Raw genomic sequence first — 13,598 nt, forward strand, 5'->3', positions numbered from 1 at the left:
TATGGATAGTTCCCATATTAAAATACTACTTTGCCAAGGGTTATGATCTTTGCACCAGATTCTGACTACAGTTATATTGGTGTAAATCTGAAGTAATACCGTTGATGCGAATGGGACTACTCCAAATATACATAATTTTGAGAGATGAGAATCTGGCCCTTTGTATTTCAGAATCAGTAATATGGTGGCAAGCATCCTGCCTGTACTTTGTCCCCTTTTCACAAGCCCATCCAGTCTAATGTCAGAAGTACCGTGAAGTAGAATCACAGGTGAAGTAATAAATCCCAATGAAGAAGCTAGGCTCTAGAGATGAAATAGTTTTACAACTGGCCAGAACACACAAATAATAAGTAACATGCAACTAACTTCATCAGCTTTCTCCAAAAAATACCAGAAGTAAATTATTTTTAAGCAAGGTAGCAAAATTTATTAGGCGCTTATAAATATTCTTTGTTAACCTGTCATAGAGAGGGATATTAAAAGCATATGGAAAGAAAGGAGTGTTTTGATGAGGATGTGATGTATTTATTATTTTTGTTGCCATAACACCCAGGAGCTCTGTGGACCACAACCCCTTTGTGCTCAGCACTCTATAAACACAGAGCAAAAGACAATCACTTTTCCAAAGGGCTTACAATCTAAGTAAGACAGAAGGAATAGTTACCATGAGGTGAATAAACTGTGTGAACTTCATGCACACAATGAAATTAGCTTTTTAATACACTTAAGGCTAACCTGAGGCTAAGATTTTAAAATTTAATGGCCCAGATAAAACTGGAATCTATACTCTGTTCCCTACGTGCCTCTGATGGGGGTGGGGGGGTTACGCCACACTAGCCTGCAGAGGGTTACAGAGGTTTTGAAACCTGAAACCTGTCATTATGCAAGGCACTGCATTTAGCCGTATGGAGTGGAAAATTGGTTAGTCTCTAAGGTGCCACAAGTACTCCTTTTCTTTTTAGAGGTTACGAAGTGGCCAGCGAACCTAAAGGGGATTAAGTTTGCTAAGAAACCCTGGCTGATGATGGAGCCCGGATGAGAAGGGGAGGCTAGTATAAAGGCAGGAAGTTGGCAGCAGAAAGGGGCAGTAGTGAGGAAGCGTGCAGTCCCTCTCTGAGCATTAGAAAGGGAAATGCAGGGGAGTGAGTACAAACTGTCAGAGCTGTGCTCCGAAAGAAGGGTTTACATAGAAGGGTTAAGGAGCAAAATCCTGGGAGGTAGGAAAAGGCTCATGGAAATGTCAGCAAGGTGGGAATTAGCAGACCTTGGCTGATGATTATAGGGTGCCTGAAGTCGCCAGTGGGACTGGGTTCCCCAGTGGCTGGTAGGGGAAGTGGGTATAGTTGGGTCAGTGATCTGGCTAGAGTGTCAGCCACACAGGAGCAGCCAAGCCATGATGAGAGCATGTAGAGTTGCAGAGAGAGAGAGGGACTGTGGGAGTTATGAACAAGTGACAGAAGTGGGTGTTGGACCTAGAAGGAGCTAATCCTCAGAGTTGCCAGGAGGGGGTACCCAGCAGTGAGTGAACCCTGTGACAGAGCTCAAGAATTCAATCTGGGTAACATGCTGCATTGCATTTGCGCTCAGATTATGTGTACTTACAGCGTGGTCCCATGAAAATGAAGGGGACCTTCTCAGTGTCATTACAGAGGCAGAACAGTGGGTTCACATTCACATTTCCAGTTCTGGACTCATCACAGACATCTTAATTTCTGAATCTTTTTTGTTCTTTATATTAATGTTGCTAATTAAGGCTGGCTGTATTTTCAAGTAAGTACCATCAAACACTGTTAACTGAGTTTGTTGACCCCTATGAACCAAAGAATGAACATGTTTCTCTGTTAACTCCTCGCTGCTGGGAGGGTAAACACAAAACAAAACACTCCCCCAGTTGAGCTTCACAGAACCCTTTCTTGTGGACCATGTTTGTGGATCGTGAATTGGATGCAGATACAAATTTTGTTTCCGTACAGGGCTCTGGCTATAACCCTTTGTGGACTGCTACGTGTGGCCCCTTTTCAGTATTATGACTACTTTGTAGTTGGAAGATAGAGATGAAATATTTCACTGAGCTGAAGGACCAAAGTGAAATCCAAATGGTAGTCGGAGATAAAACACCTTGAAGACCATAGTAGATGGGACCAACTCTGACTGAAAAAACATCAACCATGTGTACCTGTATCTGGGGGTGGCAGGGGTTCGAGGGGAAAATAACAAAAGAAAAATACAAATACTGTATACAAAATAAATGGGCTTGACTTCAAAATAGGTGAAATAAGCAAAATCAACTATTCCTCCCACTGTGATCACAACCAATCAATTGTCTTGAATTGCAATGCTCCTTTTCTTTCCTCCCTCTTAGAATCTGGGCAGATGCTGAGGCCTTGGAGAAAGGGAGTGACATTTATAAAGTCCTAACTCCATTTCTAACCCATCTCTTATCAGGTATCTACTGGGCACGTTCACAAGGATCCCTCTTCTTTTTTAATCAAAACCAGAGCTGCCCTAATCCAATGGAAAGATAATTCTGACAGTAGATACAGCAAAACATTGTCTCCCATGTAAGATTTCATCTGAGAGCCTATGGTTGCACCAGGACTGAGGTGTCTTCCACTGTACAATGCCCATCAATGTTGCCAGCTGCCTCAATCAAATCTCTTTACATAGTTGTGGCAGACCTCTTTCTTTCTTTATAATTTTGACAGACATTGATGATTTTAAACTTTTTTTACATTGTTTCAATTTTCAGTTGTGGGAAATTATGGGGGTGTCAGGCAATGGCAGGGTCAGACAACTTTTTAATGACCATAGATGTTGATATTCAAAAAGTTAAAGCTTTATCTGTCATTTAGCTTTAATGGGCAACATAAAAATATACAAAGTAAATAGCCTTAAATCCAACTAAGATATCAAGCAGCATTTTTCGTACTTTGCCTATCTGTATATTTCATTGTCGATGAAAATGTTTTCATCTTGTGTGTGTATAGTGAAATCAATGTTTATTGACATGACTGATAAAAATGTAATCCTTCCAAGCGTAACCTTAAACAAGTGTCTGAATCTGCTTAAAGTTTTTTATTTTATTCTTTTAATCCCATTCTGCCTAGGCAGAATTAAAAGATCTTTGTTTTTATTTATTTTTAGAAAAACAGCCATATCATAAAAATGGGGGTGAAATATTAAATGTTTTGCTTTTTTGAAAAAACAATTTAGGGATTGTTTCACTGGGTTTGCTGCCTGTGAGAACTTTTTGACATACCTATGGTGGCTGATTCTCCTGGGAACTATAAAATCCTGAGGTACTCATTCAAGCAGAAGGGGATAGTAATTTGGATGCCCAAATTATCATAGTATTGAGAACATACTTGAAATCTGAGACCTAATTTGAACTCTTCACACTCATTGTTGCATTCTAAATTAACTGTAGCCACTCAAGAACATGTTATGGCCATCGGAGCGGACAGCCATATGGAAACATCTGGTCACTACATAGCTGTGGCAAAAAGTTAGAAAATAATAAAATATGGGATAGAAAAATACCCTTCAATATTAATATTGCTTACATCTGTTCACCCTCACTCCAAAAGGATAGAGCAAAAATAGAGTTCCAGAGATGGCCAATGGAAACTATTAGAGATATGGAAGGACTTCTGCATGGGGAGGGACTGAAAAGATTATGGACCAGATCAAGGGTGACCAGACAACAAGTGTGAAAAATCGGGAAGGGGGTGGGGGTAATAGGAGCCTATATAAGAAAAAGACCCAAAGATCGGGGCTGTCCCTATAAAATCAGGACATCTGGTCACCCTGGCCAGATTCTCCATTCCATTAGGGTATTTTTGTATGACTTCTATTGGCTGGATCTGCCAGCTTTGGGATAGGAAAGATCCAACTATAAGATTCCAGAATGATTTAGTGGCTAGAGGAAAGGTCTGGGGCTCTGAAGATATGGGTTCTGTTCTAGGTTTTGCTACTGGCCTGCTAAGTGATATTAGGCAAGTATCTTCCCCCACCCTGTGCCTTCATTTCCCCATCTGTAAAATGGAGATGATAGTGACCTTTTTATAAAGTGCTTTGAGCTCTATTGATGTAAAACACTAAATAATGTTCTCTGGTAGCAGTTCCTATTCTGCCCCCTAAAGGCTGCCAGTGTGCAGGGGCAAAGGAATTTTGGCCCAGTCTTCTGTTCTACAGAGTCTCAAGGCTCTTTAGACTTCTCTCAATAGCTGCCAGGATTAGACTGGAGCTAAGTTTCTGCCTAAAGTTCCACTAAGCATAGGCAGTCAGGCTAGAGATGCCAGCCCAGGGAAGATCAGTTGGGCATGCCTTTATTTATTCATTCATTCTTGTGGTGCCTGAGAACAAGCGGCATCCCATGGCACTAGAAAGCAATAGCTTTAAAATGTTGAGGGCCAGAAAGAAACATACTCTATAGACAGGTTACTTAACTATTTGTGGTATTCTTGCACTTTCATTTTGAAGTGTCAAGTATTGGCCACTGTCAGAATAGAGCAGCATGTCTGGTCATGTATAACAAAATTCAGGCTGTGAGAAGTTAAGAGGAGTTGAAATCCAGTGGGTCAAAACTAGGACAAAACTCACAGATCAAATTCAAGACTTTATTGCTCATCTAGGGGAAAGGTACCTTATCAATTACACAGCATTCACTTCCTGATAATTTAGGAGGAGTTTGTATCCAATTGTTCAAATATTAAACTTAACAAACTATTAAACCATTTTATGCTGCCTTTTAATGATAAAGGGGTGTTCCTGACTGAGCAGCTTATGAGGTCTAGGGGTTAATACAGCAAGTACAAATATGGACATTTTAATTACTCGTGCTTTTTTCTATCCTCTGTAATAGCATAGAGGATTCAGAGGGGGCTTTGGCATCAAGTTTGAAGTGTGGACACACTTGTCCTTGTTTCTGTTATTGGCTTGGGGATTTTCCCAGTGTAAATCCTCTTGGATCTTGACTCTACAGATTTTTTACAAATGTGCTATAACAAACTCCTTGTTTTGAGTCTGAATCCAGTCTTTTGTTTAGTGAAGGCAGGCAGATTAGACACACATCTGAGTGATCTATTGTGCATTGTGAGAACTGTTTGCCTGAAAAAAATATATAACAGCTGCTTAATTTAGGAATATGTACTACAGGACCAACCATTTCAGCATGGCAAGCAGAAGACTCCTCATTCATTGCGTTGGCATGGCTTCCTCATGTTGTCGTTGCAATAGGAATCTTTCTTTTGGAGTTAATTTAGAGCTTTCTGACAAGTGCCGGATCGCAACCCTGGAGGCTAAAGTACAGTATTTAGCTCTAGAACAGGTGCAGCAGCAGCCGTGCAAGCTTTTACCCCGCTCGCCCACTAGTTTCATTGTCCCTCACAGATGGGGGCACCTTCAGAGTGAGAGTAGTTCTGTTTCCATGCTTTGTTGTATTTGAGATTATCAGCAATCCTGCCAATTTGGAAGTGAACCCGTCCACTAGGAACTGGATTGTGATGATCAACCCTTTTAACGTAGACCACTGAACTGCCAATAGATGGCAATGACATTTTGTCACAACGGAGGGTGGGGGGGCATGAATCCAGGTCTCTAGATCCCAGTATAGCAAGCTGTTTTTTTATGGATTGCATTCTTAGGTGCCTAACTGTCCCCAGTCACTGTGTAGGCTGCCTATGTGCCTAATTCAGGGTTTGTGGATCTTTGTTCCTGTGACTTTTTCAGGAACCTAGGGGGGGGGGAAGTTAGGTGTTGTGATACTGAATGTTGCATTGCCAAAATCCCTTTGTGGACCCTTGCCTGTACCATTATATATGGATTCTGAAAAAATTATTGGAGCTTTTCCCCTCAGTCTAATGTGAATACAGTTAAAACAGGATTACTTATAGGCTTGGTAATATAGGCATTGAATGTGACTAAGGTTATCCCTTTTTCTGGTTCTTTAATTGTTAAATGAAACGTGCATGTTTAGTACTCCGAGTCAGTGGAAAAGTGGTTCACTCACAATCTGATTGTACTAGTCTTGGGCGCATTGATGTCAACAATAGAGTTCTGAGTGGCTGATCTTTAGTGCTTGTGCTTAGAAAGAAACAATAGGGTTAAAACTCATAAATATATTTAATCAAATTTCCTAACCTGCAACACTTTCAATTACTAAGTGAAGAAATTTTCAAAACCTGATTTACTTTCCACCTCCAATATTGCCTGTTCACTTTTAGCACTCTATGCAGTGTGTACAATGAAAAGAGTGCCACTTTCTGACTCCCATGTTTAGAACTGCTGCAGTGTTTGGGTTTGTAAACAATGCAGAGGAATGTTAAGAACCTAACATTGCTCTAATGATTCTGTGTGTGTATGTACAAATAACCTGCATTTTGGCCCTAAACAGGCCTCAACACTCCTGGAGGAGTATAATTCACCTTTGTGCAGCATGCCACAATTTAAGCCCTGAGTAGATGATGTGCCTCCTGCTGGCCCTCTACACAGGTGATTTTTGCCCTGTAATGGGGTATATGGGTCCCACATTGAGCAACACAAGATTTAATGAGTTACTGTGGGCTCAGTCAGACCCACCACAGCTTGAGATGTCAGGCCTGGAGAGAGGAGCTTAAAGGGAAATAGAGTACAGCTGGCAGGGACCAGAGAGGAGAGCACACTTCAAGACTTCAGTTCCTGAACAGAAGGCTGGCGGAAGGCAAGAGCTCCTCAGATGACTGATGGTTCTTCCTTGAAGGAAGGGATGATCTAATGCTGACTCTCCTTCGATAGGACTGTTTCTTCATATTTAGCCTGTGAGCCTAACAGAAGGCATCTGAAGAAAGAGCCTGTTGGATGATAGCCCCTCTTGGGGCTGAGGGGCTATTTTAGGAGTCCCTGGAAGGTGGAGGTTCAAACACCTGGTAGGGTTACGTGAAGTTGGACCCTGGGAAGGGAAAGAGGGAGAAGCTCCCCCAGAGGCACCTAATGTTTAAATTATGCTAAGGCTCCTACAGGTGAGAGAGAGATTCCTAGTAGAGGAACTGACTTTGTCAGAGTGCATGGGCCTGGCCTGGGGGGCCTCCTATACAGGGAACCTGGTGACACACCACTATAAGAAGAAATAATTTCATGACATGAACTGTGACTCCATGATTAGGTGAAAATAGGCCTAAACTGCAAAAATCCAGGTCAAGCTCAGAGCTTGTCCAAAGGGTAAATTTGGATTTGGAGTGAGGTTTGGGCCATTTATCATGTTTGAGTGTTGATATTTTTAAAACAGTTTTTGTACCCAGTATGGTCAGAGAAGTAATAGGCATATGCTTATACAGTACTCCAATGGAGAACTGGAGATTAAGAGAAGTCTTCAGAATAATATGTCTAAAATTAGCACAAATGCATACATCCTACAACTGCAGTTTGCAAAAGGAAGAGTTCTTTGCGTTGGGGGGGGGGACTAAGAACAGACTCGTGCTTGAGCATAAATGAGAATTGAATTGACAAGTCCTGCAATTATCTGGGTTACAATAGTCATGTAATTAGTATTACAATAAATGTGCAAACCCAGGATTATTAAAGAGAATGCAATTTTTACTGCAACAAAAACTAGTGACAGCAAGGTACTAAACCACAAGTGTGCTTAGAAGATGCTCTTCAATCATTCTCAATAGATACTGCATTTTTGCTTAAAGGGAAATTGGTTTTGTTTCAGCTGTGTGAATGTAGGAAGAGCATTGCTGAGAGGCATTGTTCACAAATGGTCAGTGATATCGGTAACTGTAAGCAGGTGGATGTCTACCCTAGTACAGAGTATACACACGCTATGCCAGATGTCATCCAAACTTGCTCTCTTCCTGAAGTTTAGCTTTATTTATAACTCAGACAATCATAAATGTAAACACAACCTAAGCTTTCTCCCCAGGCTTGGCTGTTCCTAGAAGGACCCCCCCCCCATCCTAGTTTCCTCTGTCTCCAAGAGAGATATTAACGCTATTATACCCTAGTTGGCCCTAACAATATCCACCTGCAGACATGACACAGCAGTAATTACTCTGCATCATTATGCAGGGATCTAGTTTCTATGCATACAGGCTTGTATTCCTAAGGATGGCCCTAAAAACTGTCACCCTGTAAACTTCTATCCCCCACTGATTGTCTTTATAAAGATCTTTCTAAGATTGAAGTTGTTGTCCATCACTGCTGTTAGAGTTGGTACTGAAATACTGTATTTCAATCTAAATGATGCTCCCAGGAAAATGCTTTCATGTCCTTGGCATCTATCTGTAGAAACTTTTCACTGTTTAGATTTTTTTTTCCTTATCTGGCAACTTTTTTTTTTTTTTTATTGCTCAAAAGTACAGCTGCGTTTCTGGGGAGGAAGTCCCTTTGAAATATTCTGGGATTTTTCATAGAAAAATGTAATGAGGCTGAACCTTGTGAACATTCCTCATGGGCTAAGAGAAACAAGAGTCTTGTGTTTAGCATATAAGAATTGTCAAAAATCCCCCAAACTGAAATTTCCAACCCTGCTTTTCTGGTGGGATTACTAAACATTGCAAGGCAGGGTAGGGTGGAAACTTGTCAAAGTGTCTCCGATCTTCCACATTCCTGAATTGGCATGGCCTGGCATGTGTTTAACATGCAGATTCTCTATGTAACTCTTCTTAGTCTGAGAGAACATAATGTTAGACAGGAGATGAGTAGATTTATTTAAAAATGTGTGCTGCACTGCCCCCAGCATCGTTTGTGTAGTATAAATTCAGATGTCCAGCGGCTTGGACAGAAGTACAGAGATTGCACCAAACCTGCTTGTGCTGCTCTTTCTTTAATCTTCAAAGAAAATTCACCAGTGCATCATGTTGATCAGATTACACTGCATGCCCTATATTCTATTTATGGGAAAACACATCCTCAGTGTAATTCCACCAAAGTCAAAGGATGAAATTTAGTCAACAGATGGTGTCAGTGATAAAAACCATTCCCGGAGCAAGTTTTCTTCTTTAAACAAACAAAGACCATAACAGTGAGGTTGTAGCACTTTATTAGAGGATCGAAGAAATTGAATAAACCCTGTCTTGAATGCGGGAAGATCAGAAAGGAGGTAAGGAGTTTAGACTAGAGGGCTAGAAACAAAGTAGAGGATCTGCACCTCTCCTTTCTGATCATCTCTTGAGGGAGATCGGCGATAACTGAGAGAAGGAAGAACTAGAATGGGTGAGAAGCAAGACCCATCTTGCTCTCGTGTTCCTAGGCTGCACCCATCACCTTAACTGGGTACCAAATACAGTTGTCCATAGTGGGCACTGCTCTTTACTGTTCCCAGGTGTGGCAGTTTTGCTCACTGACTTTGTTTCCCCTTTTCTTTTTGTTGCAATCCCTTGCTTCCTTTTTGAAGAAAAGCCTTTCAATCATAGAATCATAGAATATCAGGGTTGGAAGGGACCTCAGGAGGTCATCTAGTCCAACCCCCTGCTCAAAATCAGGACCAATCCCCAATTAAATCATCCCAGCCAGGGCTTTGTCAAGCCTGACCTTAAAAACTTCTAAGGAAGGAGATTCTACCACCTCCCTAGGTAACGCATTCCAGTGTTTCACCGCCCTCCTAGTGAAAAAGTTTTTCCTAATATCCAACCTAAACCTCCCCCACTGCAACTTGAGACCATTACTCCTTGTCCTGTCCTCTTCTACCACTGAGAATAGTCTAGAACCATCCTCTCTGGAACCACCTCTCAGGTAGTTGAAAGCAGCTATCAAATCCCCCCTCATTCTTCTCTTCTGCAGGCTAAACAATCCCAGCTCCCTCAGCCTCTCCTCATAACTCATGTGTTCCAGACCCCTAATCATTTTTGTTGCCCTTCGCTGGACTCTCTCCAATTTATCCACATCCTTCTTGTAGTGTGGGGCCCAAAACTGGACACAGTACTCCAGATGAGGCCTCACCAATGTCAAATAGAGGGGAATGATCACGTCCCTCAATCTGCTCGCTATGCCCCTACTTATACATCCCAAAATGCCATTGGCCTTCTTGGCAACAAGGGCACACTGCTGACTCATATCCAGCTTCTCATCCACTGTCACCCCTAGGTCCTTTTCCGCAGAACTGCTGCCTAGCCATTCGGTCCCTAGTCTGTAGCTGTGCATTGGGTTCTTCCGTCCTAAGTGCAGGACCCTGCACTTATCCTTATTGAACCTCATCAGATTTCTTTTGGCCCAATCCTCCAATTTGTCTAGGTCCCTCTGTATCCTATCCCTGCCCTCCAGCGTATCTACCACTCCTCCCAGTTTAGTATCATCCGCAAATTTGCTGAGAGTGCAATCCACACCATCCTCCAGATCATTTATGAAGATATTGAACAAAACCAACCCCTGGGGCACTCCACTTGACACCGGCTGCCAACTAGACATGGAGCCATTGATCACTACCCGTTGAGCCCGACAATCTAGCCAACTTTCTACCCACCTTATATAGTGCATTCATCCAGCCCATACTTCTTTAACTTGCTGACAAGAATACTGTGGGAGACCGTGTCAAAAGCTTTGCTAAAGTCAAGAAACAATACATCCACTGCTTTCCCTTCATCCACAGAACCAGTAATCTCATCATAGAAGGCAATTAGATTAGTCAGGCATGACCTTCCCTTGGTGAATCCATGCTGACTGTTCCTGATCACTTTCCTCTCATGTAAGTGCTTCAGGATTGATTCTTTGAGGACCTGCTCCATGATTTTTCTGGGGACTGAGGTAAGGCTGACTGGCCTGTAGTTCCCAGGATCCTCCTCCTTCCCTTTTTTAAAGATTGGCACTACATTAGCCTTTTTCCAGTCATCCGGGACTTCCCCCGTTCGCCACGAGTTTTCAAAGATAATGGCCAATGGCTCTGCGATCACAGCCGCCAATTCCTTTAGCACTCTCGGATGCAACTCGTCCGGCCCCATGGACTTGTGCACGTCCAGCTTTTCTAAATAGTCCCTAACCACGTCTTTCTCCACAGAGGGCTGGCCATCTACTCCCCATGCTGTGATGCCCAGCACAGCAGTCTGGGAGCTGACCTTGTTAGTGAAGACAGAGGCAAAGAAAGCATTGAGTACATTAGCTTTTTCCACATCCTCTGTCGCTAGGTTGCCTCCCTCATTCAGTAAGGGGCCCACACTTTCCTTGGTTTTCTTCTTGTTGCCAACATACCTGAAGAAACCCTTCTTGTTACTCTTGACATCTCTCGCTAGCTGCAGCTCCAGGTGCAATTTGGCCCTCCTGATTTCATTCCTACATGCCTGAGCAATATTTTTATACTCTTCCCTGGTCATATGTCCAACCTTCCACTTCTTGTACGCTTCTTTTTTATGTTTAAGATCCGCTAGGATTTCACCGTTAAGCCAAGCTGGTCGCCTGCCATATTTACTATTCTTTCGACACATCGGGATGGTTTGTCCCTGTAACCTCAACAGGGATACCTTGAAATACAGCCAGCTCTCTTGGACTCCTTTCCCCTTCATGTTAGTCCCCCAGGGGATCCTACCCATCCGTTCCCTGAGGGAGTCGAAGTCTGCTTTCCTGAAGTCCAGGGTCCGTATCCTGCTGCTTACCTTTCTTCCCTGTGTCAGGATCCTGAACTCAACCAACTCATGGTCACTGCCTCCCAGATTCCCATCCACTTTTGCTTCCCCCACTAATTCTTCCCGGTTTGTGAGCAGCAGGTCAAGAAAAGTGCCCCCCCTAGTTGGCTCCTCTAGCACTTGCACCAGGAAATTGTCCCCTACGCTTTCCAAAAACTTCCTGGATTGTCTATGCACCGCTGTATTGCTCTCCCAGCAGATATCAGGAAAATTAAAGTCACCCATGAGAACCAGGGCGTGCGATCTAGTAGCTTCTGAGAGCTGCCGGAAGAAAGCCTCATCCACCTCATCCCCCTGGTCCGGTGGTCTATAGCAGACTCCCACCACTACATCACTCTTGTTGCTCACACTTCTAAACTTAATCCAGAGACACTCAGGTTTTTCTGCAGTTTCGTACCGGAGCTCTGAGCAGTCATACTGCTCCCTTACATACAGTGCTACTCCCCCACCTTTTCTGCCCTGCCTGTCCTTCCTGAACAGTTTATAACCATCCATGACAGTACTCCAGTCATGTGAGTTATCCCACCAAGTCTCTGTTATTCCAATCACGTCATAATTCCTTGACATCACCAGGACCTCCAGTTCTCCCTGCTTGTTTCCAAGGCTTTGTGCATTCGTATATAAGCACTTGAGATAATCTGCTGATCACCCCTCATTCTCAGTATGAGGCAGGAGCCCTCTCCTCACATACATTCCTGCCTGTGCTTCCTCCCGGTATCCCGCTTTCCCACTTACCTCAGGGCTTTGGTCTCCTTCCCCTGGTGAACCTAGTTTAAAGCCCTCCTCACTAGGTTAGCCAGCCTGCTCGCAAAGATGCTCTTCCCTCTCTTCGTAAGGTAGAGCCCGTCTCTGCCTAGCACCCCTCCTTCATGGAACACCATCCCATGGTCAAAGAATCCAAAGCCTTCTCTCCGACACCACCTGTGTAGCCATTCATTGACTTCCACGATTCGACGGTCCCTACCCAGGCCTTTTCCTTCCACGGGGAGGATGGACGAGAACACCACTTGCACCTCAAACTCCTTTATCCTTCTTCCCAGAGCCACGTAGTCCGCAGTGATCCGCTCAAGGTCATTCTTGGCAGTATCATTGGTGCCCACGTGGAGGAGCAGGAAGGGGTAGCGATCCGAGGGCTTGATGATGAATCTCGGCAGTCTCTCCGTCGCATCGCAAATCTTAGCCCCCGGCAAGCAGCAGACTTCTCGGTTTTCCCGGTCAGGACAGCAGATAGATGACTCAGTCCCCCGGAGTAGAGAGTCCCCGACCACCACCACCCGCCTCCTTCTCTTTGCCCAAAGGTGAGTTTTAAAACATGCTCTAAAAATGGCCAGGGCTGGGTTCAACCTTATCTATTCTGTCCATTTTGGGAGATTGTAGCCAGGCCAGGGATACAGCTGATACAGAAAAGTGGGGATATCCAGAGGTACCTGATCTATAACTCCCATTAGGCATCATGGTGGCATTTCCAAATCAAAATTTTCAGTTTTCAGGAACAGATTTTCAGTTTGGTGTTTTACCAAAAAGTCTAAATCTTCTAAATTTTTCTCCTCATGTACAGGATGAAGGGTCAGATTCCCTGGGACTAACATGAATTAGGACTGGAATGGGTCAGGCTGCTCCAGAACTGAAAATGTTCCTTGGCAAACTTGCCTCAGTGGGGGGGCATGCGTGTACGTTCGTTCTGAAAGTCTTCTCTGGGGCAACCAAGCTTAAAGGGCAGAGTAATCCTGAAACATTAGGGAGTTTTCAGTGTGCTCCTTTACTCCATCCAGCAGAAAGCCTGTTGGTGTAGAAGAGTTTGAAGTTCTGCCAAATGCACATTGGCTTTTTCTGAGCAGGTCTGGAGAAGACAGCAGCCAGCTCAGCTGAATTCATGTCCCATCTGTTCTGGGGCTGCCCTGTTGGCTGTGGTCAGAAGCATGCAGTAAATTGAGTTACAACTGAAGCACAGAAACCTTAGAAAAACACATGCTTTGGGGACAATCAGCAGATGTAGCGGCTGCC

The sequence above is a fragment of the Caretta caretta genome, chromosome 8 (assembly GCF_965140235.1).
Source record: "Caretta caretta isolate rCarCar2 chromosome 8, rCarCar1.hap1, whole genome shotgun sequence".
Lineage (NCBI taxonomy): Eukaryota > Metazoa > Chordata > Testudines > Cheloniidae > Caretta > Caretta caretta.